Source organism: Coturnix japonica, unplaced genomic scaffold, assembly GCF_054131305.1.
Source record: "Coturnix japonica strain WE unplaced genomic scaffold, WE-NBRP24 Scf046, whole genome shotgun sequence".
In the NCBI taxonomy this organism is placed as follows: Eukaryota; Metazoa; Chordata; class Aves; order Galliformes; family Phasianidae; genus Coturnix; species Coturnix japonica.
The window spans coordinates 1,934,101-1,959,448 of NW_028188949.1; positions in this window are offsets into that span (position 1 = coordinate 1,934,101).

Below are 25,348 nucleotides of genomic sequence, written 5' to 3' on the forward strand. Positions count from 1 at the left end.
GAAGAAAGAACCAAAGCAGCTCTTGCCAAGAGTGCTTGAAGTCCCTGTGGAGAGAAGCAAAGAACTTGGGCTTCCTCTGGGATGCTCCCCACCATGTCTCAGGAAGGAGACAACTGCTGTTCCACTTTCTGCTCTGTGTGTGGAAAGGTACGTCTGGGTTTTCTTCTACTTGTTTTTCTTTCTTTTTCTGGCTTTGAAGGAGAAGGGGTGGAGCAAGGGGAGACCCACTGGTCATTTGTTAACTCAAGAGCAGGATGGATTCTGCATTGACTGTGAAAAACCTGGGCTAGTAGCATGGGCATGTTTCAGGCTGGACTCTTCTTTTGCTGCTTGGTTTCCTTTTGGCTACAGGGAGACAGCTGTCTAAAGGTGTGTTTTCAAACCCACTCTCCAAAACCTTGTTTCATTGTTGCAGGTGGTTCAGTGTGCTCTTGCAGGGTAGATGTGTTTGCTGTAGAATCTGAATGGTTTCTGTTCCTAGGGGAGGACTGGGAGGAGGTAGTGAGAAGAGAATTCAATGCCTTAGGTGTATCTTAGTGAGAAATGTTGGCATGAGGTGCTGGAAGTCTTGAGTTGTCAAAGGCCAGTGAGGCTCAGACTCCTTAACCTGCTGGAGCAGGGTGGAAGCAAGGAGTGGGCACTGCCGTCACACAAGCTGCACTTGGTTCTGGTCTGCCAGGTCTGTGCTGGCCTGGATTTCTTCTGAGAAGTTTGTTGGAGCTGCTTGGAGTAGTGAAGGGTGGGGAAGAAGTGCTGCTCAAGAGCTATGAGACGTGCAGCTCCTTCTGAAGTGCTCCTGAGAAGGACGGAGCGCATTTGCTGCAGCTTTCTCTGCAGATGTGCTCCTCACCTTGAAATCCTCCTGGTTTGTCCTCAGCTCCTGACCACGGCCTGTGCTCTGTTTTGCAGGCTGATAACATGCAGAAGCCGCAGCTGGGGCGTGCTATGTCATCTTTAAACGTACCAGTGATTGCGGCAGCCCATGTTATTAAGAGCCACGTCGCCCAGGGGCCAGATGAGCTCTCTCTGGAGGTAAGCAGTTCCAGGCGTTCCTTGTTGTCATGCATAGAAGAGGGCAGTCCTTTCTGCTTTGTTTTCCTACCAGATTTGCTGAGTCTGGGATTGATGTTTCAATCTCTTGCAGGTCGGAGATCTGGTGAGCATTGTTGATATGAGGACATATCAACAGGCTGAGCCCCTGGTGGAGAGGCAAGCGTGGCTTTGAGGTAGGCACACGTTTTTGACTAGAGAGCACAACTTCAGTAGAGTTGGGAATCTCAGCTTGGAGCTGCTCTGTCTGCACAGGATGGCATCTGGATGCAAACAGTTGCTCTGTGTCACTGTCAGTGGACCTTCCCTTTGGCTCTGGGCTCGGGCTAATGCTCACCTGTCTTTTTGTTCTAGTTACAGGTTGGGCTTTTCCCTGGTGAGTGCATGGAACTCATCAGCGGAAAAGTTCCCGATTCCCTCCTCAATTCATTGCCAAAGCCAGGTGCGTAATTTACATTTGACAATGCGAGTTAGTCAAATAGGGTCCGAACATTACTTTCAGGGGGTTTGTTTATGCCCAAGTTCAGCAAGCTTAGAAAGAGAACTACAGTAATCTCCTTGGGCACCTCCAGGGATGGGGAAAATCCATTCTTGCATGTCCTTGTTGGGAATGTTCTTCCCGTTATTACATGCTCTGTCGAATGCGTTGCGCTCAGCTTCGTCCAACTGAGCCAGGCCTGAAATGAACTGGTTTCTTTGTTTTGTTGTGTAGAGCCAAAGAAATGGGGCAAGCTCATCAACCGCCTTCGTTCCCTGGTGAAGGCCAGCCCCGGGAGAGCGAAGCAGCCTGAGCCTCCGACATTCTCCGGATCCATGTCCTTGCTTAACATCGTTGAGAGGTATTTAGCCTTCAGGACTTGAGGGCTGAGCTGTAGGAATGGAAGCATCCTCTGCTGTTTGAAACAGAGGGCGTTTCTAAGCTGTGTTTCAGCAGAAAGCAGGCAGTGCCCAGAACAGGCAACTTTTGGCCAGGGCTCGGTGCAGCTCTTCCCTCACCCTGCACCACGTCTGACAGCATGCTCTGTTTTCTCTGCAGACTGAGTTCTCCCAGTAAGAGGGCAGAGTCAGCAGCTGGCAGTTGGCGTTCCTGCTTCTGCCTGGGCAAACCATCCCCTGTGGCCAAACGCCAACTGCAGAGCAGTGCCAGGGAGCCCTCTGAAGCTGAAGTCTTGGTCCTGGCAGATAAGGGTGCAAGTCCAGCTTAAAAAACACTGCTTGTCAGCAACACAGGTAGAATTCATGCTTTCAGTGGGCTTGTACCTCCTTCTGGCGTTCAAGTCCGTGCCTGAAATCTTCAGTTGACCCCTGTCTTTCCCAAATGAGTCTCTTGTCAACACAAGAGCTGGACCTGCACGTGGATCACTTTCAAGACAGTGACACTGTTGCTAGAAGCCTATTTGCTTCTGCCCACCACCACTACATAGCCAAATGTCAAGAATCTCCATGGTTCATCTTGCGAATGTTCGACACTAACCACTGTACATCTACTCCTTCCTAGGTGACCCGAGCCCTTGTATATCCCCAAGACGCAGGGCATGTTACGATGACGCATCTTCCATCAATTAAGAGTTTTTACTAAGCACAGGATGCTGCAGTTCAGATGAAAGCCTTCCGTATAACATCAGCTATCAAGAGAAGAATGTCATCATCGTTGAAGCCCTCATTCATCCCATCCCTACTGAAGCTGCTGACCTGAGCCTGCCAGACACCTCAGGCACCAGCCTGGACCCAATGTCTCTGCAGTGCAGCCCAGCCCAAGCACAGCCCGAGTGCCCCAACAGCAGCACCACCATGCAGGCTCAAGTCAGCATCACCGAGGAGAAGCTGAGCATCTTGCAGGGGGGCACAGAATCAGGACACGAGTCCCAGGCTCCGGGCAACAGCACAGGCTCTGAGCAGCTCTCATGATTACAAGAGAGGATGAGTCCCATCTTTCCTCCAGACCTCACACCCCCTCCTTTCTCCTATTGAATAAAGGCACGCTCGTGCTCAATCAACGCCTTGACTGAATTCCAAGTTTTCATTCGCAGAGATTGGGATGAGTGCAAGAAACATCAAGGCAGCTCAGCTTACAACACTCTGGCTGTGGGGTTTGTGCGGCCGAGCTCTGGGTGTGTTCCCATTTTCCCTGACTTTGGGATGCCTGCAGCGAGAGCTCTGCTGCTGTTGTGTATGGCAGCAAATAGTCTCTAGTATCCTGGATGCTGCTCATGAAAACCCCAAGCTTCCCGGCTGTAGCTCTGTGATGCTTTTCAGGGCCTTTTGATGCTCTTTGATGCCGTGGCTGCTCCCTAACACCTCTGTCCTCCCGCCGTGTCCATTCCTGGCTCCCACCTGTGAGCTATCCCTGCAGATCATCTCCAGCCCTGCTATCATCGCGCTGTGACAGGAGGAGCTCACCCTGACCAACATCGGGCAGTGCTGCCTGCCTCTCACACTCTCTAGACCAAGTGTAACTACGCTGTCGTGGAGACAAATGCTTTCTGTCACATCCTCCATCCCCGCAGACGTTTACCGGTAGGCGGCTCTTGCAGAAGAAGATTCAAGCAGCAGAACCTTTTGCTCAGCTACAGCACACAAATGCTACAAAAGCAGGAACAACCCGCAAGCTCTGGGTCTGTTTGTCTTGCACAGGCATGCACTAACTGCGTTTGATGGTACCCCCCATCCTTGATTTCCTTCCCTGCTTCTTGTCTGATGGCGCTGCTGAGCCAGGAACAAGCTGCCCAGTGTGGCAGAGCATGGTGCAGAGCTGTGCTGGAACCTCCTCCCCTTCCTCTGCTGCAGATCAGTGCCCCACACGTGCCATCGGGATGCTCTGGCACGGGATGTGCCTCCAACCCAAAGCTCCTTCCCACCTCCCAAGGAAAAACAAAGTAACCCAAGCATCTCCAGCAAAGCTGCCCAGCAGACAGCAGGGAATGCAAACAGCTTCTGGCTGCTCCCCTGCACTCCCGTCCTAAGTAAGAGACCCTACGAGGACTGGCTGGGAAATCAGTGCATTGCACACTTGAGTGTGCACAGGATTGTGCAAAGCAGTGGGGTTCCACGAGTTTGTGTGCGTGTGTATCTCTGCTGTTACTAAAGCATGGGAAGACTTACTGAGTCCCAGATAATTACTTATCCTCAAATGATTTTTCCTGGCCAAATTTAGAGCCTCTCACAGGTAATCGAGACCAACAGGCTGTTGTTGCACAATCAACAGGCACAATCTACATGATCAGCTGAAGAAAATAAAGCATCGTGCCAAGGGTACTAGATAAGTGAGCAGCTTGAGATCTGCACATTTATGTGATACTCATGGTCTTAGACAATATTTGCCTAGAGAGGTCACATTGAATGAAAGCAAAATATAAGATGAATGAAAATATGCACAGGAGAAGAAGCCTCTGAGGCTTCTGAAGTGTTATGATCAGAAGACATAAACTCTGTTAAAGCAAACGTTTCTCTCTATTTTTTGTGTTATTCCAGGCAGGCCTTGATTACCACCTGAACACATGCTGTGGAAGCCCAGCTTATGCAGCACCAGAGCTAATCCAGGGCAAAGCGTCTATTGGCTCAGAGGGATGTAGAGCAGTGTTTGTTTTCCCCTCTTTCCCTTCCCTCTCCACAGAGCATTTAAAGGCAGTGGAGCTCAGGTAGGCTCTCTTGGTTTCCCTTCTGAATTCTGCTAGGTTGCATCGCTTGGTAGCTCTCAGAAGCTGTCAGTGGCCACAGACTAGAAAAGTGCAATTGGTCTCAGTTCACACAGCTGGCTGGTTTGTCTCAGGCTAATCCTGAACTGCCTCAAGCGACTGCTTTGGTGCTCTACAGAACAGCAACTTCAGAGATCTCTTTCTATTACTAAGTGTTTGAAAGAGCAATTTGCTCTGTTAATTATCCATCATTTCTGTGCAGTCTGTTTTGTCAGACTTGTCTTTAGCTTCCAAGTTGTATGTGAAGAATTGTTTCTGTTGTAATGCACAATGTACTAAAAATTGAGAGATGTAAATGCAAAGAGTTTTTCCAGCTTTGATTTCATGTCTGGAATTTTGGAACCCACTACTTGCAGTTGTTAATCTGTCCAAACTGGTCTGGTTTGGAATGCCCTCGTCCTTCTTGAATCGCTGTTAAAGGCGGAGCAATTCCTACAAGTGCCATGGCCCCACTGTTGTTCTAATTCTTGTTTCTTTGTTTTCCACACACTGCTTTTCAAGCCTCCTTTTTCTTTACAGTCCAAGTGAGAACTGCACTGTGAGGTGTCTGAACCTTGTTGTGCCTATACATAAATAGAACAGCAGCAAAGCCAGACAGGTGACTGTGCTGACAGCTCTCGTAGCCAGTAACACGTAACTGTGCTAAATCCCTTGTGACGGCTTTGATTTCATTTTTGCCAGTGAAATCCTTGTAAAAGGAACTGCAGCAGTGTGATGAGCTAAGGTGAAGATGCTGGTTTTAGTAGTGCTCTAAGCTGAGTGGAAGAACAATTGAATTAGGGTTGTATGCTTTCTCTGGGACGATAAGGTTTTATTTCCTGAGGGAAAGAGCCAGCTTTTCATGGGCTATATGTGGGCTTTGGCAAGGGCAGACAATCCAGTCTGTCAGGAAGCCATTTGAGGTGCTTCAGGTTTGTAAGCTTGTCTTTTTGTTTTTCAGGCGGATATTTGGAGCATGGGTGTACTGCTGTATGCTCTGCTGTGTGGGATTTTCCTTTGGATGATGACAATATGATGGCACTCTACAGGAGGATACCAGTGGGTATCAGTGGTGCTAGAATACACTGAGAAGGGAAATAGCTGAGCTTGACAAGAGGCCTTGCTTTTCAGATGGCAGAACATGCTGAGCTGTGGGTAGAAAGGCCACAGCACAGTCTGCTGAATATTGTCCCTGTTTTTGCTGCTTTGTCTACCAGTATTTAGTGGAATTGGTTCTACGCTTGGTTGGCCTATGTGGCGCTGTAGCTTGATTCTATACCATAATAGCATACAGAATTTAAGGAGAAGTATTTTCCTGCCAATGGGCTGGATTTTTTTGTATCTGGTTCTTCAACTGGCTGCTCCCTGTACTATCTGTAGTAAAAATATAGACACATCATTTGATTTCCCTGAAATGAATGTTCCTAAATGCCAGCTCTTCTCATGACTACAAAGATCAAAGTTCTGCATTTGCTATTAGAATTTCCTCTTCCAGAATCAGGAGGTAATGTAGGACCCCACAGATTGCCTTCAGAATTCAACAGTTAGTTCTGTTTCCTTTCTGAGTGCATAACAACCTGAGCACATGAATTGAATGACGCGGCTTTTTAGTCTGGTACAAACTCTGCTGTACACTGAAACTTGGTCCATTTGTAAGCAGGACTTTGTCCATCTCTGCAGGACAGCAGAAAACCCTTTGTGCTAATCATGATGCCAAGAAGCAGAATGCGGCAAATGGCAGATGATCCAACTGCTTCAGGTGTTCATTGCCTTAAAACTGTGAATAGTTTTGGACTGAGAGTTTGTAAGCAGAACGGAGCTCTTAAAGCTGTCAGAGATTATTTCTGCACTGTTCAATTCTATCTGCACAACATACATAGGATCTCAGAACTGCGTTGCTTGAACTGGTGGAACTTGTTGAAGTGAACTGGGATGAGCAAGTTTTAGAACTTAGTCAGAGTGCTGTAAAAAATGGATAATCTCATGAGTATTAAGGTACAGGATTGCTATTTCTGCACTGAATTTGTTTTTATTTTACATGGCTGTGATCTGAAAGTTGCTTGAAACGCAGGCACCTAGGCACTGTTGTGTAACTGAATTTCACACATGGTAGGTCCTGAAATATCCTGGAATCTAAAACTCTGACTTGTTTTAAGTCTGCTGCTTGAGTATAATCAGGGTCATAGTGTCTGTGTGCAGTGTTTCTTTCCCTGTAATGCTCCACATCATTTCATTTTGGGAATATTGAAGGAAATGGACTATGTGCCATAACTGTTGTTAGAACAAACTATGCCTGGTGTGATCTTATGCATAGGTTCTGTAACTGCTCTTCACAGCTCAGGTGTTTGACCTTCCTTTTGGTGAAGTGATGAAATACTGCTGGTTTCTATTTGTGCTTCTAGGCACCTTGAAGCTCTTAGGAATAGAACAATTGTCTCCAGTTCTTTTCAGTGATATCAGTAACAGCTCGAGTGCTGCTGCCCACTAGGTAGACCCAAAGAAGCAGATTACAGTGAAACAACTCACGAGCTGGACCTGCATGAGGATCACTTTCAAGACAGTGGCTCTTGAAGTTGCTTGAAGCCTATTTGCTTCTTCCTGACGCCACTCTATTACCAAATATCAACAACCTTTCATGATTCAACTTGCAAACGTTTGACACTAACCCTTGTGTTTCTATGCCTTCCTAGGTGATTCGAGCCCTTGTCAACCCCAAAGATCCAAACCAAGTAGTGATGTGCAGTGTGTTTCCATCAATGGAGAGTTCTTATTAAGCACGAATCGCTGCAATTCGGATGACAGCCTTCCACATGGTAACAGTGATGGACACAAGGGGCTCATCCACGTTCATACTCTCATATTTCCTGGCTCTGCTGAAGATGCTGACCTGAGCCTGCCAGACACAGCAGTCACCTGCCTGGATTGTGACCCAGTGCCTTTGCAGTGCTGCCCATCCCAAGCACAGCCCGAGTGCCCCAACAGCAGCACCACCATGCAGGAGCAGGTCAGCACCAGTGAGGTGAAGCTGAGCATCTTAGATGGGGACTTAGAGTCAGGCTGCCAGTCCCAGGCACCAGGCAGCAGCACTAGCTCTGAGCCACTCTCATCTTGACAAGAGGAGTCCCATCTTCACCCTTGACCTCTCAAGCCCTCCTGTCTTTTATTGAATAAAGTCACTCTCATGCTCAGTCTTGACTGCATTCTGAGTCTTCAATCACAGGGATTGGGATGAATGCAACAAACAGCAAGGCAGCTCAGCTTGCAATGCTATGGCTGTGGGGTTCGTGCAGGCAGAGCTCTGGGTTCCCATTTTGCCTGGCTTTGGGATGTCTGCAGCAAGATCTCTACCATTTTGTATGGGAGCAAATAATCTCTAGCATCCAGGTTGCTGCTCATGATAATCCCAGTCTTCCTGGCTGTCGCTTTGTGATACATTTCAAAGCCTTTTGATACTCTTTGATGCCTTGGCTGCTCCCTAACACCTCTGTCCTCCTGCCATGTTGACTCATGTCTCCCACTTTTAAGCGGGCTTTGCAGATCATCTCCAGCCCTGTCATCATCACGCTGCAGCAGGAGGTGCTCACCTGGCCCAATGTCTGGCAGTGCTGCTTGTTCTGCAGATGAGCAGCTGCCTCCTCATCTCTTCAGCTACAGTAGTTTTTCTCAGGGCAGTTAGATGCAGTCATGCTCCTCTGGATTTGGTGTGTTAAATCCATGCTGCATGGCAGCAGTCAGTGCAATACAAAGGTGTTCTGTGTGCCACAGCATTTCTCCAGGGGCTGCCAAAGGTAGAAGCACAACACAGCACCATCCTTCTGACAGTAATGTCTGTGAGTTTTAGACATGTGAGCACTGCATCATCCCCAGCGTGTCAGTGCTTTTCCACACCAACCTGACTCTCACACTCTGCACTGAATGTAACTATGCTCTTGTGGAGACAAATGATTTCTGTCACATCCTCCATCCCTGCAACCATTTGCCGGTAGGCAGCTCTTGCAGAAGAATCAAGCAGCAGAACCTTTTGCTCACCCTACAGCATGCAAATGCTATGAAAGCAGAAATAACCTGGCATGCTCTGGGTCTGCAAGGCTGCACAGATGGGAGAGGTAGATTGTGTTTTTGCAGTGGAAGTTTCCAGTATTTTCAGTACATAGTGTAGGCCCTAACTGAATGTATAACCCTCTTGTAAAACAGCTGTATAAGTAGTTTTTCCACCAAGAAAGTTGCTGAACAGAGTTAAGTTCAGACTGGGGGCATTCTGACATGGGGAGAATTGAGACAAGCACAAGATAAATACACAGGGTGGGTAGAGCCCAGCACAGGACAGAATGAATGTACTGACTTTTGGAAACATTGCCCTTCTCTGTCCGCAGAAAAGTACAAGGCAGACCTAAAAACAAGAGGTTGGTAATTGACCTTATATGGAAATGAATCCTAGCAACAGTCTCGAGGAGTCTGTGAGCCTGAGATGCTCAACCAATGAGAGCCATGAGAGCATCACCTGCATTGGGTTTAGGGCATAGAACAGAATTGATTTCACTGACTGGTGTGCAGTTTCTCCCTGGCCAATAGGGGATGTGCGCGCAGTATTGCAATGATGAATAAGCACTGCTGCTATCGCTGCCATCTTTGCCTAACTAGAAATCTTTGACTTTGAGAGTTTCTCACACAAGGGGAGAGGGTAAGAAAGTAAAGAGGCACAGAAAACTAAGGGAAACTGCTCTTCTTATCTATAAAAATTGATACAATTGATGCTGTCGTGCATTTATTTATTTATTTTTAATTTTTTGCCAATGTCAGTTAGATTGTTTTAAAATATCCACACACCAAAATCTGACTACCAAGCAAATGTAATGAAAATGAAATGAAGGTGAGTTAGCGGGAAGCACAAGGCCATATTATATTAGGCTCTAGCAAATTTACAGGCAGTCACTGCACGAAGAGGTAGATCTGAGTTGCACATTATATGATTCCTTTGTATGTCTGGTGGCCCTGCTAGGCAGGGGGGTTGGAACTACATGATCCTTGAGGTCCCTTCCAACCCGGGTAATTCTGTGATTCTGTGATTCCCACAAAGATTAAGGAAATCTGAAGCTTTCAATATATTTTTTTTATGCTTTTCTCATTTCATTTTTTAAACACCTGACCCAGACCCCAATCCTCACAGGAACTGTAAAGATAACAGCATTAACCCGCAATGTAACTCTAATCCTAACCCTTGCCCTGATTCTAAAATCGTCCCTAATTGCAAATGTAACAACAAAAATGATGCTAGAAGTTTGTAGCAAAAGGAACCTTAACCCTGATCATAATTCAAAAAACAATCATTAAGGTAACAATAATCTTTACCTTAAAAGTAATATTAATCAGAGCCCAGATGATGCCTGCATCCAATCAGAAGCATGCTTTGTATTATTTAAGAGTTGTATTTTTTCCAATGAACTCTCTCTATTATCACTTTTATAAAGTAACAGAGTCTGTTCTTTCACTCCTGACACTGTGCCTTACTCCTGACATCCCCTGAAAATGACCCAGATAGGGCACCATCAAATAATGCTAATAGTAATGTCAATCCTAAGGGTATCTCTAGCCTCAGTGTTAATGGGACGCTAACAGCAATCCCAACAGCCTTAAACATTCTGGTGGTGTGAAAGAGGTGCTGCCTTGCAGATGCTGGGCAGTCCCATTGCCTGTTAAATGCAGGCGGCAGCGTAGAAACATGATGCCCGTGGTCAGAATGCCCTGTGGCAGATCCTGGCACCGGAGAACTGACCGGAGAACCATGAGAGAACTGACAACAAATCACTCGACATCAGAACCGACCCAGTGGTTATTTACAAGCCTTGGGTGACCCAGACAGGATCTCAGTGTCACGGTTTGAACTAAAAATCCACCTGCGTCCGTGACAGGGGCCGTAGGCCCCGGAGGGGCCCTGGGCCGAAAGGAAAAAAGTTAATTAGGAAAAAGAAAACAGCGGCAACGATCTAAGGAGGCACACTTATTTACTAAATACTATATCGAAATACAGGATAACACAATATAATACAATATAATTGAAAATTGAGCTAACGAATCAAGCAAAATAGGAGAGAGAATGAGTCCCGTAACCGAGAGGCCTACTGTGAAATCTAGGCGAACGGCTGAAGGCTCCCACACACTCCCCTGAACACCAGAACTTGAAAGACGTCAGTCTGTTCTGCGACAGAGTTAATATAGAGTCCAGGTCCCGTGACCCATCGTGTTGTTCCCTGGGAGATGTAGTCTTCTTCTGTAAGTTGCAGATTCAGTAAAATTATTCATGCTTTAAATGATGTTATGATGTGGAATACTGATAGCAAAAATTACAAAATTATTAAACCATGACATTCCACCCCTTATTCTACATCATTACATTATGTTTATACATACATACACACTCATATGTATAATTGTGAATAATCAGCAACCTTATTTTTCTCAACAATTTATATTTATTCCTTACAAATCCCTAAGTTGAGAACAAAACTCTATAACCTAACCTACTATTTATTAATTTTGAGAAAATGGCAAAACTGCCAGAAAAAGGAAAACATGTCAGCGGTAGAGGGGAAAGGCAGCGTTAGTAGGGCGTCCCCCACATCAAGGTGCACTCATCCTTTCCCAGCCACCACAGCAGATTCCCTTTTGACTTATACTTCTTTCCATGTGTGCTCTACACATGCATGGCCAGTGCAGGATATAGAGTCCAGATGGAAAACTTGCTTACAGAATGCCTAATTAAGGTATATAGAGAAAAAGTGTTTCCTTAACATTAATCCACTCTATCTTAAGTCCTATACCTAATTGAACTATTCTGTATCTAATTGAAATATTTTTCTGAGACTCTACCTATATATTTACAGGAAAATCATTGGCTGCACTCCCCCAACATCAAATTCCCTTGTGGTACACATTGAACATTCCCATTTTTGTCCATCACCCACCACGTGCACCCAGGTCCCTGGGCAAAGACAGTACCCCGGAGAGGTTTGCCCTTTCCAGATGCTGGAAGGACCCAAACCGTCTTTCCCAACACGCTCTTTATGTGTACTACAGGAACCTTATCTCCCTCCACGGTACGTAGGGAGCTGGATTGGTTAGGACCATTGCGATTACTAGATCCTCGAGTGTTGACCAACCAGGTGGCTTCTGCTAAATGGTTCTCCCAATTTTTATACGTTCCGCCACCCATTGCTTTCAACATAGTTTTCAACAACCCATTGAATCGTTCAATCTTACCAGAAGCTGGTGCATGATAGGGAATATGGTAAATCCACTCGATGCCATGATTTTTGGCCCAAGTGGTTACAAGGGAATTTTTAAAATGGGTCCCATTATCTGATTCAATTCTTTCTGGAGTGCCATGCCGCCACAGGATTTGCTTTTCCAACCCTAATATGGTGTTTCGGGCGGTAGCATGGGGTACTGCGTATGTTTCGAGCCATCCAGTGGTTGCCTCCACCATGGTGAGTACATAACGCTTACCATTGCGAGATCGTGGCAAGGTGATATAATCAACCTGCCATGCCTCCCCATATTTATACTTTTGCCATCGCCCTTCCCCCCAAAAAGGTTTCATCCTCTTGGCTTGTTTAATTATGGCGCATGTTTCACAATCATGAATAACTTGAGCAATAGCGTCCATAGTTAAGTCCACCCCTCGGTCTCTGGCCCACTTATATGTTGCATCCCTTCCTTGATGACCTGAAGTCTCATGGGCCCACCGAGCTAGGAATAATTCACCCTTGTTCTGCCAGTCCAAGTCTATTTGAGCCACCTCAATTTTGGCAGCTCGATCAACCTGATGGTTATTTTTATGTTCTTCAGTAGCCTTACTTTTAGGCACATGAGCATCTACATGGCGCACCTTTACAACAATGTTCCTTATTCGGGCAGCAATGTCTTTCCACAGTTCAGCAGCCCAAACAGGTTTACCCTTTCGTTGCCAATTATCATCCTCCCACTGCTGCAACCACCCCCATAAGGCATTTGCCACCATCCATGAATCAGTATAAAGATGAAGCATTGGCCACCTCTCCCGTTCAGCCACATCTAAAGCCAGCTGAACAGCCTTTACCTCTGCAAATTGACTTGATTCTCCTTTACCTTCAGTGGCCTCTGCAACTTGTCGTGTGGGGCTCCATACAGCAGCTTTCCATCTGCGATGCTTCCCTACAATACGACATGATCCATCTGTGAATAGGGCAAATTTCTTTTCGTTTTCTGGTAGCTCATTGTATGGTGGTGCCTCTTTAGCACGTGATACCTCTTCTGTAGGTGGTATTTCAATTTTTTTACTCTCAGGCCAGTCCATGATCACTTCTAGAATTCCAGGACGGCTGAGTTTTCCCATTCGAGCTCGTTGAGTAATTAATGAAATCCACTTACTCCAAGTGGCATCAGTAGCATGATGGGTGGAGGGAACCTGTCCTTTAAACATCCAGTTTATTACTGGCAAGCGAGGTGCTAGAAGAAGCTGAACCTCTGTCCCAACTACTTCAGAAGCAGCCCGAACCCCCTCATACACGGCTAAGATCTCCTTCTCAGTCGGAGTGTAGTGCTCCTCAGACCCTTTATATGCTCGACTCCAAAATCCTAGGGGTCGGCCTCGGGTCTCTCCTGAGGCTCTTTGCCACAAACTCCAGGTGGGACCTTTCTCTCCAGCAGCAGTGTAGAGGATGTTCTTCACATCCTGTCCCGTCCGTACTGGCCCCAAGGCCACGGCACGGGCTATTTCTTGTTTTATCTGCTCAAAAGCCTGCTGCTGCTCAGGACCCCATGAGAAATTATTCTTCTTCCGTGTTACCTGATAGAGAGGGCTCACTATGTGGCTGTAGTTTGGGACATGCATTCTCCAAAAGCCCACTACTCCCAGAAAAGATTGGGTCTCTGTTTTATTTGTGGGCGGAGACATAGCAGTGATTTTGTCAATCACATCTGCTGGGATGTGACGACGTCCATCTTGCCATTTTATGCCTAAGAACTGGATTTCCTGGGCAGGCCCCTTCACCTTGCTGCGCTAAATGGCAAAACCAGCTTGCAAAAGAATTTGGATTATCTGTTTCCCTTTCTTGGAAACCTCTGCTGCTGTATGGCCCCACACCATAATGTCATCAATATACTGCAAGTGCTCAGGAGCATCACCCTGTTCCAAAACAGCTTGGATCAATCCATGGCAAATTGTTGGGCTGTGCTTCCACCCCTGGGGTAAACGGTTCCAGGTATACTGAATACCTCTCCAGGTAAAAGCAAACTGTGGCCTACATTTTGCAGCCAATGGGATGGAAAAGAAGGCATTAGCAATATCAATGGTGGCATACCACCTAGCTTCTTTTGACTCCAGTTCATACTGGAGTTCTAGCATGTCTGGTACAGCAGCACTTAATGGAGGTGTAACTTCATTCAGGCCACGGTAATCTACCGTCAGCCTCCATTCCCCACTGGTTTTGCGCACTGGCCATATGGGGCTGTTAAAAGGCGAGTGCGTTTTGCTAATCACTCCCTGATTTTCTAATTGGCGAATTAGCTTGTGAATGGGGAGCAATGAGTCCCTATTGGTGCGGTACTGCCGTCTGTGAACCACTTTGGTGGCAATTGGTACCTCTTGGTCTTTTACCTGGAGCAACCCCACAGCAGAAGGATCATCTGACAGACCAGGTAAAGCTGACAGCTGCTTAACACCATTTGTGTTTACAGCAGCTATCCCAAAGGCCCATCGATACCCCTTGGGATCCTTGAAATATCCCATCCTAAGGTAATCGATTCCCAGTATACATGGAGCCTCTGGACCAGTCACAATAGGGTGCCTTCGCCAGTTTTTACCAGTGAGGCTTATTTCGGCCTCCAACATAGTCAATTCTTGGGAACCCCCAGTCACTCCATGGATATATATTGGTTGTGTCCCTTGGTGACTTGAGGGCATTAGGGTGCATTGTGCACCAGTGTCCACCAAGGCTTTATATTTCTGTGGTTGAGATGTGCCAGGCCACTTAATCCACACAGTCCAGTATACTCTGTTGTCCCTTTCCCCCCCCTGGCTGGGGGCAGGGCCCCTCTATTGTTTACCTCGTTGACTTGCAGCAACTGGAACTCTCCCCTTCTTGGAAGAGTTCACCTTGGTAGTTGTTTCACCTTGTAATTCTTTCACTCGTGCCTGAAGTGCAGAAGTGGATGAATTACACCACTTCTTCATGTCCTCCCCATGACTACAGAGGAAAAGCAACAAGGCAAGACGTGTAGTCTCATTGTTGATTTGAGGTGACTTATCATCGTCATTTGCTTGAATACGAGGACGTCTCTTTTTAATGGTTGAGATTTTCGATGATACAGGTCGAGAGGAACTCATGTTGTTTAGCTTCCTCAATAGGCAATTGTGGAAATCCTGGTTTCCATCATCTTGTACCACCGTGGATTCATCTACATCAGGCACATTAGCCAATTTGTCAATAATATCATTTTGTGTTCCCTCCACTTCGTTTAACCTTTCCACAATTTTGACAATGGCTGAAGTATACAGATTAACTTCTGTGGCGCTTATAAATAATTCAAGTTCCTGAAGTCTGCCAATTAGTTCATTCACAAAGGGTTTCCTGTCCCCTTTGCCATATACTAATGCAAGTGCACTGGCATGCTTTTCTGGAGCTGCTTTTGTAAAGTCACGCCACATTTGTCGTGGAACACGGACTGCTTCGGGATCATGTAATTGGTCTGGATCATTACGATTGAACTCGCGGCTGTATAGCATTTCCACCAGAGCATTTTCTCTCAAAAACTGGATACCTTTCTCAATATCAGTCCATTTCTTTCTCTCAGGCTCCAAGTCCCGTTTAAAGGGGAATCTATCTCTTACCGCTATCAACATCCGCTTCCAGAGGGTGTAGGACCGATTTTGGCATGTGCCAATACCTCTGTCCACACGTGGGTCCCTGGAAATGCTACCCAGTTGGCGAGCTTCACTGCCATCGAGCCACGCACTGTTGGCACCATTGTCCCAGCAGCGAAGTAACCAAGTGACCATATTTTCTTTTGGCTGACGTGTGTAATCCTTTCTTAGATCTCGAATTTCACTCAGTTTAAAAGATTGATCAATAATGGTCGTAATACTTTGCTCACCTTTTGCTCTATCAAGAGTCCCAGGTGTTGATGGTGGCAACTGTGTTGATGAGGCTGCCCCATCTACAAGTTTGGACTTGAGAAATTCTCGTAAAGAAAAAGTAGCTTTTGGCTCCTCTTCTGACTCTGACCCTGACCCTGATGCTTGTGTTATTTCCTCCAGGTAACCCTCCTTCTTTTTCCTCTCTCCTAACTTTCTCTGCTCCTCTAACTTCTTCTGCTCCTCTATCATCTTCTGCTCCTCTATCATCTTCTGCTCCTCTATCATCTTCTTATACCCCTCTAACATCCTCTGCTCCTCCAACTTCTTCTGGTCTTCTGACTCCCCCTGCTCCCCTGAGTCTCCTGAGTCCTGCTCTCCTAACTCCCTCCGCTCTTCTAACTCCTTCTGCATTTTCTCTAACTGAGTTGAAACTTGTTTTGTCTTTCGCCCTCTTACAGGGGCAACCAACATTGTATCTGGTGTCCCAGATGGTTGGTCCAATTGGACTACCTGTGCCCCCGGTGGCTGGTCAGATTGGACTACATGTGCCCCCAATGGCTGGCCAAATTGGACTACATGTGCCCCTGGTAGTTGGTTAAATACATTCAACTCACCCTGGAGGGCACATAGCTGGTCTCGGAGAGCGTTCCGCTCAAACTGGACAGCACCAAGCTCAGTCTGGAGGCTGTTGTAGTTGGACTGGAGAGTGTTGTACCCGAACCGGAGGACGTTATGCTCGGCCTGGAGGGCAGTGTGCTCAGTCTGGAGAGTGTTGAGCTTGGTCTGGAGGGCATTGTGCTCGGTCTGAAGAGTGTTATGCTCGGACTGAAGAGTGTTGTGCTCGGTCCGAAGGGCATTGTGCTCAGTCTGAAGAGCGTTATGCTCGGACCGGAGGGCATTATGCACAGACTGAAGAGTGTTGTGCTCGGACTGGAGGGTGTCACAGTTGGATTGGAAGGCATCATGCTTGGCCTGGAGGGTGCCGCACTCAGACTGGACGGCGTCATACTTGGACTGGAGAGTGTTGTGCTCGGTCTGGAGGGCATTGTGCTCGGACTGGAGAGTGTCGTGCTCGGACCGGAGGGCGCTGTGCTCGGACTGGAGAGTGTCGTGCTCGGACCGGAGGGCGCTGTGCTCGGACTGGAGAGTGTCGTGCTCGGACCGGAGGGCGCTGTGCTCGGACTGGAGAGTGTCGTGCTCGGACTGGAGGGCATCGCGCTCAGTCTGGAGAGTGTCATGCTCGGACCGGAGGGCGCCGTGCTCGGACTGGAGAGTGTCGTGCTCGGACTGGAGGGCGCCGTGCTCGGACTGGAGAGTGTCGTGCTCGGACCGGAGGGCGCTGTGCTCGGACTGGAGAGTGTTGAGTTGGGATTGCAGGGAGCTTTTCTCATCCCAAAGTTTTTCTGCGTCAGCTCTAAGATTCTCTTTCTCGTACCAGATTGAGTCTCGTTGGTACAGGAGATCTTTTCTCTCAGCTTCAAAAACTTTTTCTCTCTCTACCTTCTCATCCCAAAGTTTTTCTGCGTCAGCTCTAAGACTCTCTTTCTCGTACCAGATTGAGTCTCGTTGGTACAGGAGATCTTTTCTCTCAGCTTCAAAAGCTTTTTCTCTCTCTACCTTCTCAGTCCAAAGTTTTTCTGCCTCAGCTCTAAGACTCTCCTTCTCGGCCCTGAGACTCTCTCTCTCAGCTTCAAAAACTTCCCTCTCAGGAATGGTATTGACTAAGGCCCAATAAGCATTAGCTAGGCCCAAAATCATTTGTGCCTCCTGAGATCTGCCTGAGCCACAACATTCCTGCCTCAAATATGCAATCAAACTCTCAGGATTCTTCAAGTGTTCAGGAGTGAAGCTCCATAACACTGAAGATGTCTGTCCTTTGAGAATCTCTTCAAAGCCTCTCCACACTCCCTGACACTCAGTATTCTCTGGTTCTAGAGAAGACTTCCTCCGGATGTTATAAATCCAGATACTGAGTGAGATTATTACAATAATCAACAGTAAGATCAGGGAGATTAAGAGTGTGACCCACTGATCATTCAAAAACTGCATAAAGGATTCATAGAAAGAAAGAGGAGCACGCTTAAAAATCACCATTTCTGTATAATTAGTTGCATTAGTTGCTCCCTCTGGAGCTGTATACAGATACGAAGTGAGCATTGCTAACCATGCTTTCAATCCATTATACAATTGTATAGCTCCATAAGAAAAAGTGGCTAGCTTAAACATGGCCCAATATGTTCGGAGCGTCTCAAAAAAGGAACCAATGGCACACAGTCCCTGGTAAAACAAATTTAGTAGAGAAAACATTTTTTTTCCTCCAATAGAGAGAAAAAAGTAAAAGAAAACAAAGCTCAGCAGTGTTTATAAAATATACCGGAGTATTGGCAGTCCGCCTGGACTTTCAAGGTCAAGCTCGCAGGTGCAGAATCGCAAACACGAGATAGCTCCTTAACAGGGAAAAAAACTCGTAGCTCTGTTAAAAGCTAAAAGAGCAACAGAAGAAAACACAGAAAAACAGCAACTCAATTTGCCCGCATTCTCCACCAAAATCTGTCACGGTTTGAACTAAAAATCCACCTGCGTCCGTGACAGGGGCCGTAGGCCCCGGAGGGGCCCTGGGCCGAAAGGAATAAAGTTAATTAGGAAAAAGAAAACAGCGGCAACGATCTAAGGAGGCACACTTATTTACTAAATACTATATCGAAATACAGGATAACACAATATAATACAATATAATTGAAAATTGAGCTAACAAATCAAGCAAAATAGGAGAGAGAATGAGTCCCGAAACCGAGAGGCCTACTGTAAATCTAGGCGAACGGCTGAAGGCTCCCACACACTGCCCTGAACGCCAGAACTCGAAAGACGTCAGTCTGTTCTGCGACAGAGTTAATATAGAGTCCAGGTCCCGTGACCCATCGTGTTGTTCCCTGGGAGATGTAGTCTTCTTCTGTAAGTTGCAGATTCAGTAAAATTATTCATGCTTTAAATGATGTTATGATGTGGAATACTGATTTTAATAAATCATTAATAAAAAATTACAAAATTATTAAACCATGACACTCAGAGTGGTGAATGTAGGTACAGAAGTTGTTACTACTCTGTTTTCTTCTAAAAGCTGCTCAGCTGCTTTGCGTTTCAGACCATCCCTGGCTTCACTGTGTGCATCTGTCCAATTGATACCAGGTGTTTTTTCATCTCAGAAGTTGGGGGGGGGGGGGGGGAAGAGGGGAAACAGACATCAATTCAATTACTCATTTATTTATTGACAGACATTCATGTTTGCTACGTTTGGAGAAGTTTTATTTGTTTGCTGTGGTTTGATTTTTTCTTTTTTTCTTTTATTTTTTCCCCTTCCCTCCTCTTCCATCTTCGTGTTCTTCCCCTATAATCAAAAGAGAACGGATCCCCAGGGTCTGTCCCGCAGACGTTCTTTCCGTGGTCTCTGCTGCCACCTGCTGGCCAATACACGGAACTGCCACTGTTGGGCGTTTGGTGCCGCAGGAAGCACAACGCAGATCTGAGTTCTGACCGGTCTACGCAGCAAATCCGCCAATCTTTATTGTGATAAGCCCTCCACATGGCATTGCGCATGCACTCGAACACGCAACAGGCATAGATTTCTCCTAACTCCTTGAGGAGCAGGCAAGCAGAACAACTGAGCGCACCACTGCTTGTCATTGGGCCACCCCCATCATAGAGATGTGTGTTAGATCTTTTACCCACCCCTGGACTGGCCTTGTTGTTTAACGATAACCTCTGAAATCTGAGTTACTGGTTCTACCACCTGTAGTGTAGAATAGGTAGCCAATAAATGCTTTTCAACTGTGATGTATCTTTATTCTGCTCCATGCCAAACCTGTGACCAAAACCTCATAGGGGTTCACAAAGAACTCTGGCTCTGCCAGAGCCCCCATCCAGACCCTTCTTGAGTTACATTCACATCTAGTTTGGCTGAAAAGGTTGGACTATAAATACTCAGTGCTTGGGCCTGTTTAACAGATATTTTTTCCTGATTATGCTGTCCATCGATCTTTTTAAACTGAACTCCTGCTCTAATCTGGTCTTTAAACATTGGTTGTCTCAAGACTCTAATGGGTCCAGACTGGATTACCTTAGGGGCTGGACGCCTAAGTCATGGCAGCAGATGGTTCTCTGACCTTTCCACCACCATTCAGAGACTGCATCTGGCTGCAGGCACTCTTGTCTCCCCATCAATTGGGCAGCCTGTTCTATTACAGCACCTGAGGGCCACTGGGGGGTTCAGTATGGATAACATAGACCCATCCTGATGTAAAGGTGATGGCTGTAGGATGAGATCCCTCGTTCCTGATGAAAAATTTATTGACTGGGCTCTCAAAATCATCTTCATAGATTGCCTCTTTCATGCCTAATTCTCTAATATAATTTTGTTAGTCCTCCATAGAGGACCACAGGCTGATATTTAATGGTATGTCATTCTTATTTGGCCATGTTATATGACACACAGCCATAAATCATTCACTGATCAAATGGCTATCCTCATTATGTTGGACAGAGCATACAGTCTTTGCCTGAGGGCAGGGTGAGTAGTAATTGATGTCAGTTTTGAAATTTCCAATCCATTCACCACAGCGCTTTCTGCCTCCATGTCCCATAACCAGAGCAGCTATGCTGGCATGCTCTCTTGGTTTCTGTCTAAACCACTGTACTATATCCATCAGTTCAGCTGCTGTATTATGGGCAGCAGGGTTTGGGGGGTTGGACACTGGTCAGGGCACTCCCACCAGCCTATCCTGCATTTTTTTTTCATTTTTGGGTTACAATCAGTCAGATCTCAAATAGATCTAGTCCAAATGGAACCTCAAAATCTGACCTTTTAGTGCCTTCATTTACAGAGTCCATTTTATACAGATTCCCTTGTACAGGTTCCCCATGGTCTTCCAGAGAGATGTTCCTGATCTTCCATAGGAGAATGATTGAATTAGGTTTTTTCCCCATCAAAACTGCCACCTGTCTTTCCAGTTTTTCAACACTGTCATTCAATAGCTGATTTGCATCAGCCTGAGCCTCTTCAGTTATGTTCAGACAGTTCAAGGCCATCAGCAGTGGCCATGCCACCATGAACGCAGCTAACTGTCATTCTCAAGTTGTAAGTATGTCTTTGCTAAGACCATGGAAATACTCAGTCAGGTGGGCCAGGGACTCATGGACCCTCCCTCCATCCCACACAGGGCCCCATTTTTCAGTGACAGAAGCAGTGCTGCATTTTGAGGATCCTAGGAATCCCAGGACATGCCCTGACAAAAGGTCATTCAAAGGGGTAGTCTTTCCCCATCCAAACCACCCCATGATATTCACAGAATCACAGAATTGTAGGGGTTGGAAGGGACCTCCAGAGACCATTGAGTCCAGCCCCCCTGCCAAAGCAGGTTCCCTACACCACGTCGCACAGCTCGGCATCCAGGTAGGTCTTGAATATCTCCAGAGAAGGAGACTCCACAACCACCCTGGGCAGCCTGTTCCAGTGCTCTGTCACCCTCACCGTAAAGAAGCTTTTGCACACATTAGTGCAGAACTTCCTATGGTCCAGTTTCTGTCTGTTTCCCCTTGTCCCGTCTCCACACACTGCTGAAAAGAGTCTGGCCTCACCTCTTTGCCCCCCTCACCTCAAATATTTATAGACCTGGATCAGGTCCCCTCTCAGCCTTCTTTTCTCAAGGCTAAACAGACCCAGTTCCCTCAGTCTCTCCTCATAGGTGAGATGCTCCAGGCCCTTCACCATCTTAGTGGCCCTCCGCTGGACTCTTTCTAAGAGATCCCTGTCTTTTTTGTACTGGGGAGCCCAGAACTGGACACAATATTCCAGATGAGGCCTCACCAGGGCAGAGTAGAGGGGGAGGACCACCTCCTTCGACCTGCTGGACACGCTCTTTTTAATGCACCCCAGTATGCCATTGGCTTTTTTGGCTACAAGGGCACACTGCTGGCTCAAGGTCAATCTGTCGTCCACCAGGACGCCCAGGTCCCTCTCAGCAGAGCTCCTCTCCAGCAGCTCTTCCCCCAGCCTGTACTGGTGCATGCAATTATTTCTACCCAGGTGCAAGACTCTACACTTGCTTTTGTTAAACCTCATCCGGTTTCTTACTGCCCAGCTCTCCAGCCTGTCCAGGTCTCGCTGAATGGCATCACAGCCTTCAGGTGTATCAGCCAATCCTCCCAACTTCGTGTCATCAGCAAACTTGCTGAGGGTGGTCATTGATGAAGATGTTGAACAAGACCGGACCCAGCACAGACCCCTGGGGGACGCCGCTAGTTACAGCCCTGCAGCCAGACACTGCACCGCCAACGACAACCCTCTGCACTCTGCCAGTCAGCCAATTCTCGACCCACTTCACTGTCCACTCACCTATCCCATACTTCCTCAGCTTTGTTATAAGGATGTCATGGGAGACTGTATCAGTTATAGAGGTTATAGAGTTCAATTCCTGTAGTCAATTTGGCGGCCCAGGTGGGACCAGCTCTGTTCGCTGCAGGACCAGCTGAGAGGGAGACACTTTTGGCGCACCCTGAGATTTCTCTGAAGGACTCCCTTCCTCACCTGATCACTGCAGGGACAGACAAGGACCACCCATAGGTGGACCAGGTATGTGTATGGTAAGTGGAGCCCATATGTCTTGAGGAGACATCCTACACAGTTTACAGCCATACGTGCTGCTCCCAGGGAGGTGAGCTCATGGCTTTGGTTGCCAACTGGGGTAGGAAGACTCCTTGGGTGAGTTCCTATGAAAGGGAACTGTATGTCATATGAATGGAAACAAGAACAAATACTCTCTCCCAGGTGGTTGGCAATAGGAGGGACCTAGGTTGGTCTCTCCTACGGGTATGGGATATAGTGGATAGCCTGTCAAATGGTAGCCTGGGTTCTCCAAGTTGTAATCACGGGGCTTATAGGTTGTATGTTCAATATTATCATCTGCTTTAAGTGTTTGGTACCGTGTGTCAAGCCGACTCTGGGAAAAACATTAACGTTTGCAACTGGTCGACCAGAGTATGAGTGTTATTAAGATTCCAGCTAGAAAACGTTGTCAGCATTGTGTAGTATGAATTAACCATGCTTTTTGATCTAAATGTCAGAGTGAGTGTGGTGTGAGTGAGACACAGAACAGCTGCAGGGTGAGTGCCGAGTCCCGATCCATGTTTCCTTCCTCCTGTGAGGGAAATGGCCAGACACAGACAAAGTGAAAGACTGTGTTGTCTGTCCACTCATAAGTACTTTCTGCTTGTATGTAAGAAGATGGGAGTTTGCACTCTGTAGATTAGTAAGATGGTCCTGAGGAGAGGTGTACATTCCACCCGACCAATGAGTGTCAACCCATTTATGTAATACTATGTACTGCTTGTGAGGAAGTGTGTGAGGGAGGTGGTTCAATCAGTGCTGATTCTGTGGCACAGTGTTTATAACTGAAGAATACAGACTGTATTAAGGGAGTTTATGTGCACTGAAGAACTGTACTGTTTGACAAACTGTTTTGATGGTATAAGAAAGTGTAATTGTTAATGATATATGAAAGTGTACTTGAGGGAATGTGGAAGTGTATCTGAGCATAGAAACAGAGGAAGCATTTACAGAGGAAAAAGGGTTAAAGCGAGTTTACCTGCACTGACATGAGAGCAACACCCTGCACCGCTGCCCTGTGAGCTGAGCAGAGCAGAGCAGAGACACAGTCCCCATGTATCAGGTAGTGTTATTCTGCTTACCAAATGAATGAGTTCACTACAGAAGAGGCAAATCTTCCCCTCTGCTCCATTTGTGGCATACTCTGGAGTTCAAGGCATTGCAAAGCTATGGCACATCTACTTTCTTTCAATGATGACACCTTAGTGTGCTCTGGGCTCTCATTTCAATTGCATCTATAGAAGTCTAGGGTCATGCCAGCTGACAGGAAGCTGGAAAATGTTGTCTTGTTGTATGGAAGAGCAAGAAAGATGACATGGGCAATTATGGACCTGTCAGTCCAGAGCCTGGTAAAATTATGGAGAAAATGATGGTGGGAGTTATGGAAAAACAGCTGAAGGACAATTCTGTCATTGGTCGCAGCCAACACAAGTTTGTGAGGCGAAGGTCCTGTTTAATTTAAGCTCATTCTGTGACACAGTTATCCGTTTAGTTGACCAAGGGAAGCCAGTTGATGTAATCCTTGAGGGTTTCAGTGGAGATTTTGACACTGTTTCTCACAACCTTCTGGACAGTGACTTGCGGAATCAAACTCTATAATCCAGAGATGGGTTATAAAGCAGGTATGTTTATTCCAGCGTTGCGCAGCGCCGGGTGCAAGGGGGATAGCTCCTCCAAACTTGCACACCGTAAAGAGAAAAGTGTGTTACAGATATAGGTTAAGCTAATACATAATCAATAGTCTCCTCCTCAGTTTGATTACATATTCATTACATTCCCTATGGCCCCGTTCCCCGCAACCCCATTCCCTCATTCCCCCTGACCCCATTCCCCGCGACCCTTGCCGTTGTTTTGGGGTGAAATTCTTCTTCTGTTTTCTTCTTGGTGTTATCTGCTGGTACCACGTAAGCATCGTCTTGCCCGGGGGTATCCAATCCTTCTTCTTGTCAGAGGTCTCTGGACAGTTTCTTCTTATCTTTATTGCCCTCTTCTCTGGTTTTCTTTTGACTAAGTGTCTGTAATTCCCCCTTTCCCTGCACTTTTAAATGTACAGTTACCCTTTGTCTTGGTTTCTGTGAAGTTCCCCTTTCCCTTTCTATAGCAAAGTGTTACCTTACCACCATTTTGAGGCTTTGCTCACTCTTCAATTCCCCCCTTTTCTTTAATCTAGCAGGCTTTTACCTGCTAGATTCTTAATGGGTCTCAAAATAGGCTCCACTCTGTACCTATTGTCTCAGCTCATGTCTCTTCCAAACCCCATATTCCCTTCTGGTATCCTGGCACAGACACAAAAAGCACCTTATAACAACACAAGTAAAACACACCAAGAGTAGCAAGGTGATGCAGACTAAGAAAAACTGTTTTAGTCATCCTAAATTTGGCAACTAGTAAGTTTATCCCATGATCCAGAGAAAACTATTCCCCAATCGGTGTTATCCCTGCCTACTCCATGTTGCCATGCAACTTTGGATAAACAGGATACCTCCTCTTGGATTGTCCATGAAGCATCTGCAGCAGCATCCTCAATTGTTTCTAAGGTTACAGAAATTTTCATACAGCGATACCCCCCCTTTTCTTGGGAGTTCTGTGAACTCAATTTGCCACTGTTGCCCTGGAAGGCCCTCTCCTGTGAGGCCCACTTGTGCCCTGTTCCTGGTACTGGGACTGTACTTTGTAGTGTTGGTTTGCTCAATATATTCTCTTACCTTCCCTTATAACCAATTTCCATAAAATACTAAAGGGCATAACAGTGTGTCCATTTGGGCATGCACCCATCTGTCAGCTTGCTCTCTTCCTTTCTAAATCATTAATTGGACTCCTGTTCTCTTTAGAATATTTTACAGGTTTTGACTT